This window comes from Rhineura floridana, chromosome 2 (genome assembly GCF_030035675.1).
Source record: "Rhineura floridana isolate rRhiFlo1 chromosome 2, rRhiFlo1.hap2, whole genome shotgun sequence".
Classification (NCBI taxonomy): domain Eukaryota; kingdom Metazoa; phylum Chordata; class Lepidosauria; order Squamata; family Rhineuridae; genus Rhineura; species Rhineura floridana.
Window position 1 is genome coordinate 93,907,620 of NC_084481.1, and position 6,000 is coordinate 93,913,619.

Below are 6,000 nucleotides of genomic sequence, written 5' to 3' on the forward strand. Positions count from 1 at the left end.
TCTCTTCCCCGAGCCCTGACGTATGTACCCTAGAAGGAATGCTATTAACCCCCGGAACAATGCTGGGGCTCTTTGGGGTCCTCAGCAGACAAAGCAATGCACTCCCTGAAGGAATAACATTTGGAAAAACACTGCTCTTTCTGAACAGGCAATATTTATTTTAAGCTACAGACAGACAAAACAAAATGTTAAACATGCAAGTTAAAACAAAAGACTCCCTTTCCTTGGGTTTAGTTCACCTATTTATCTTCCCAGCCTGCATCCCGATAACCCATTTTAAACAAAATCCACCTTAGCTCTACCTGTACTCCCACTGCTAGATAAAAGTTGGGTAGTATGGATGCGAAATGTTTTATCATCCTTTCAACATATTAACAAAAATAAACAAATTTGGCACTAACATACTAAAAAACATTTAGTCCATAAATGTTGCTGCTTCTTCCACTGCCATATCCCAAGCCTTTCAGCACTGGCAATCCTCTGTGGTCTGTAACCCTCAGTCACCTTCAAGGATTGCCCACCTTTTTCACATGTGAAGAAATATGAGCAAGATACCAAGGCTGTTGAAAGCTAGAACATATCATCAAGTTACAACAGCATCAACTGAGTGTAAAATTTGGCTCAGCATACACTACTTGGTCCCAGCTGGTAAACAAAAGATGGTTTGGCTTGCCTACCTTGATTCTTGAAAGATGATAGTCTAATCATTTGGAAAAGAGGCAGGCCAGGGCCGGATTAAGCTGAGGAGGGCCCCTAGGCTGATTGGTGTTTGGGGGGCCCTTCTCCTCTTAGGCAGATCCACGGAAACAGCCGCAGGAGGGATCACAGGACAGGAGCTTCTGAGCTGCCCACTGTCCTGTCCCATCCCATCCCCCCCCGCTTCACGTACCTTCCTGCTTTTTTTGCGGCTGCGCGCACTGTGTGTGCAGGTTTGCCATCAACCAAGATGGCAGCAGAGGCGTCAGTCCCTTAGGGAAACCTCGGCCGCCATCTTGATTGATGGCAAACCACAAAAAACAGTGGAGAAAAAGGTAAGTGAAGTGGGAGGATGGCGGGCGGTTCAGAAGCTCTTGCACAGGCCCCCAAGAGCTCAGGGCCCCTAGGATTCAGCCTACTAAGCCTAATGGATAATCCAGCCCAGGGCAGGGCTCTAATAATAATTTGACTTATTAGTTTCTCACTACAAAAGTCTTTAAGCAACATATTAAAAATTTAGAGCCCAAAAGACATAAGGCATATATATTTAATTAGGTATTCATTGTTTCCAATTGATTCCACAACACACATCTTGCACCAGTTTCTGAGTGCCACTTAAGATCAAGTTCAGAGTCGCTGGCCCTCCGGTCAGTTCCATGACCAACTTTTCTAGGGCACAGTCATTCAGAGTGCCTAGAAATTTTACCTCTTTGTCATGTCTGGAACACATATAGAGCCAGTCTATTTGAGGGTAATTGAAGTCACCTATTACTACAACATTTATCTCAAGATCTCCCTGAGTATTTAGATCAGAGGGACAATAGCACATCTCTATTACTAAATTACTGCTGGAACCTGGTATCGACATCTACAATTCTGTGAAGGAGTCTGCCCCTTTGGGGATTTCTAGCTTGTTGAATTTTATGTCCACTTTGATGTGCAGAGCAACATCACCTCTAGTAAGCTCATCCCTGTCCTTCCTACAGAGATTGTATCCAGAGATAACCATGACCCATTGGTTCTATCCATTCCACCAGGCTTCTCCTATAGCCGCCATATCTATGCTGTCTAAGATCAAGCACACCAGCTTGCCCGTCTTGATTCAAAGACTTCTAGCATTAGCATATTAGTATTTATTGAATTTCTTACCCACCCTTCACTAATCTCTGGGGACAGCTTTACAACAATATAAAAATACAATTTTAAAAAGTGAAAAGTACTTACAATCAAAAGAATATGGTGGATCCTAAAAATCTCTCAGGTGTTAAAGGCTAGGGTAAAGAGATATGTCTTCAGCGTATGACAAAAGCTATACAAGGAAGGTGCCAGACACACCTCTGTGGGGAGGGAATTCTGCACCTTAGGAGCTGCCACAGAAAATGCCTTCTTCTGGGCCACCCACCCACCCCAAACTTCCAAGGGCAATGGAACTACCATTCTGCTGATCTCAACACCTGAGAGGGTCTGTAGGGAAGGAGGTGATCTTTCAGATATTTAGGGCCTAAGTCATTTAGGGCTTTAAACATTAAGATGAGCACCTTGAATTGGGCCCAGAAACCAACTGGCAACCAGCACAGCTGTTTTAGAACAGGGATTATGCGAGTTCTAAATGAAACTCCAGCCAGTAATCTGGCCATTGCATTTTGGACCAGTTGAAGTTTCCAAGTCGTCGTGAAGGGCAGCCCCATGTAGAGTACACTGCAATAATCCAATCTGGAAGTCAAGCACATGGAGTACAATGACCAAGTTATATCCACCCAAAAAGGGCCAGAGATGGCAATAGGCATGAGATGTGAAAATTGGAGGGAGAAATATCAATAATTTAAGATATGCAGACGATACCATACTACTAACAGAAACTAGTAAGTCTGAAACAAATGCTGATGAAAGTTAAAGAAAAAAACACAAAAGCAGGACTACAGCTGAATGTCAAGACGACGAAAGTAATAACAGAAGACTTACGTAACTTTACAGTTGACAATGAGGACATTGAACTTGTCAAGGATTATCAATACCTTGGCACAGTCATTAACCAAAAGGGAGACAATAGTCAAGAAATCAGAAGAAGGCTAGGACTGGGGAGGGCAGCTATGAGAGAACTAGAAAAGGTCCTCAAATGCAAAGATATATCACTGAACACTAAAGTCAGGATCATTCAGACCATGGGATTCCCAATCTCTATGTACGGATGTGAAAGTTGGTCAGTGAAAAAAGTGGATAAGAGAAAAATCAACTCATTTGAAATGTGGTGTTGGAGGAGAGCTTTGCACATACCATGGACTGCAAAAAAACCAAATAATTGGGTGTTACAACAAATTAAACCAGAACTATAACTAGAAGCTAAAATGATGAAACTGAGGTTATCATACTTTGGACACATAATGAGAAGACATGATTCACTAGAAAAGACAATAATGCTGGGAAAAACAGAAGGGAGTAGAAAAAGAGGAAGACCAAACAAAAGATGGATTGACTTCATAAAGAAAGTCACAGACCTGAATTTACAAGATCTGAACAGGGTGATTTACAACAGATGCTATTGGAGGTTGCTGATTCATAGGGTCACCATAAGTCGTAATTGAAGGCACATAACACACACAGCCACCAAGGTCACCCGAGTCTCCAGTGACAATGTTGGATCCAGGAGTATCCCCCAAACTACACAGCTGCTCCTACCAGGGGAGTGCAACATCATCCAGAATAAACTGTCTTCCTACCTCTTGGAACGGAGAACTCGGAACATATAACTCCTGTCTTATCAGGATTCAACTTCACCTTATTTGCCTGTTTCTAAACACTTATATATGGCATCTCTTTCCAAATGTATTAGGAACATGTATTCTACTCTATGGTGCTTTGGCCTCTTTGAACTGCTACTGTGTGCCCTTGCACTTTTAATCCCCAGTTCCCTCCCTTATTTGAATGATCGTAAACATTATCATCCTCATCAATAGGGTTTACACCCAGATAAGTAGCCTAAGTATCCTTAGACAAGCTACTACCTTTCAGCCTTAGACCCCATCTGCAATATGGAGGTAATTAGTAGCCTACCTCACAGGGTTGTTTTAAGAGTTGCTAAAATAAAATAATGTGAAGCACTTAAGTATTCAAAACACAATATTAACGCTAAGTATTACCGTGGCTAATGGACTTGATAGCAAAGCCTTCTAGGTAAAAACAATGGGAATGGACAGAGTTAATCCATCTAATGGTGATCTGAAATGAATTAACATGGGGCACAATTAATATAAGATGTGGGTGGGGGACAGAAGCCACATACATATATACAAGTCCAATCAAAACTAATCACACATATTATGCAAAGTTGCAGAGTACCAATATTTATCTAGCCTACCATTAACTTTAAGTTCATAAGAGCAGCAGCCCTGCTGGATCATTTTCTGACAGTGGAACACCAGATGCCTATGACAGGTTTGGGGAACCTTTGGCCCTCCAGATGTTACGGAACGACAACTCCCATCCTGATAGGGCTGATAGGAGTTGTAGTTCAACAGCATCTGGAGGGCCAAAGGTTCCTATGGGAAACCCACAAGCATTAGCAAGGAGAGCCCCATGGATTGGCACCGTTGTTCTATGTGTAACAGAGACACGATGCACTGCTGTCTTTCACAGACTGAGGGGCAGGATTGACCAAGAAAGTTCTCTCAGCAGTGAGAGAGCCTCAAGGTGAGAAACTGGGCTCAAAACACATCCCAGCTACATACCAACTCAGGCACACATGCACCCACAGAGGCCTTTGCTGGCACCGACAGAGTCCTCTTCCCCTGCTGAAATGAGGCTTGGAACCATCATTATATTGTAGCCAATATAATAGGCTGTGAGCTGGACTTGGTTGCAGGGTGTGTAGTGCCTGTGAGTTTCTCTGGTTTGCAATTGAGCCCAAAAAGATTGGTGGCCCTTGCCCTAAGATGGTATCTCCTTAATGCCCACTGGCTGCATATCTCCAGCCTCGGGATGGTTGCCATCTGTAGGCAGAGCCTATTGTTGTGTCATTAACTGTCTGGCCCCCTCCCCTCAGCGGAATTGGTAACATCTGCACTACTCCCCACCACCACCAGCATACACTGTGTAACTGCACCACTTTGCAAATTCACTTGAAGAACCTTCTCAACACAGAAAACTTGAAGCTCTTCTTGCACAGGTGACTAGTCCACTAGCCAAATGCTCTGTGACTGGTGGCAGCAACATTTCAGGGCCTCAGGCAGGTCTCCTATTCAGCACTAAGAGATGCCAGCTGGACTGCCACCACCTTGAGCACCTTGCCCAAAAAGGGGGATTTGCCACTGGGCGATAGTTTAACATTTCCGGGTCCAGGGAGGTCTTCTTAAGAAGGGGACGCACAACTGCCTCCTTCAAGGCAGACGGTATCTTCCCCTCCTCCAATGAAGCATTAATCAACTGCCCAAACCCACCCCGTCAGCCCCCTATGCCTAGCTCTGAGAAGTAAAGATGCACAAGGGTCCAGGGGGCAGGTGGTGGGCTGCACTTCTTCATGCAGCTTGTCCACATCCTCAGGCTGCAATAATTGAAACTGATCCAGTACAGATGGAACAGACAGTGCTCTGGATGCCTCCAGTGGATTTGCTCTAACTGCGGCATCCAACTCTGTCCAAATCTTGGGCAATTTTGTCCCCGAAGTGCCTTGCAAAGTTGTTACAGCAGGCCTCCAAGGTTGTCAGAGCAACGCTCTCTCGGCCAGATGACAAGAGCCCATTGAATATCCAGAAAGCCTCTGCTGGATGGCTCCTTGCGGATGCAGTGGTGGCAGAGAAAGAGGCTTTCTTCGCCATTGCCACTGCCACTTGGTAGGCACCACGTTGCAATCTTACCCATCAGGTTTGGATCGAGATTTACCCCACCTGCGCTCCAGCCACTGACCCTCCTGTTTCATCACACACAGGTCGCTGGAGTACTAAGTTCAGGGGAACCTTTCCTAGCCCACCTGTTACCATTTGATGAAGCTCTGCCCACTAGCATGGATGGGAAACATCAAGACAGATTTCAGAGTATGAAATTGAACGCACTTGTGAGTGGATGAAGGCACACAAACCCACATACGGAAACCCACACACGTTAACATCTGTCTAACTCCATAGCTGCCTGTACCCATCTTCCTTGAACTATACATAGCTCCTCCTCCTTTGTCTCCAGGGGCCACACTGGTTTACCCTAAGTTCCAATATATAAATTGACTCCTGATGATTCCGCAGTGTCTCCCACCACACAAGCAGGGGTGTATACAGCCACCAGAGAAAAAAACATAACCAAACACCTTGTGCTTCA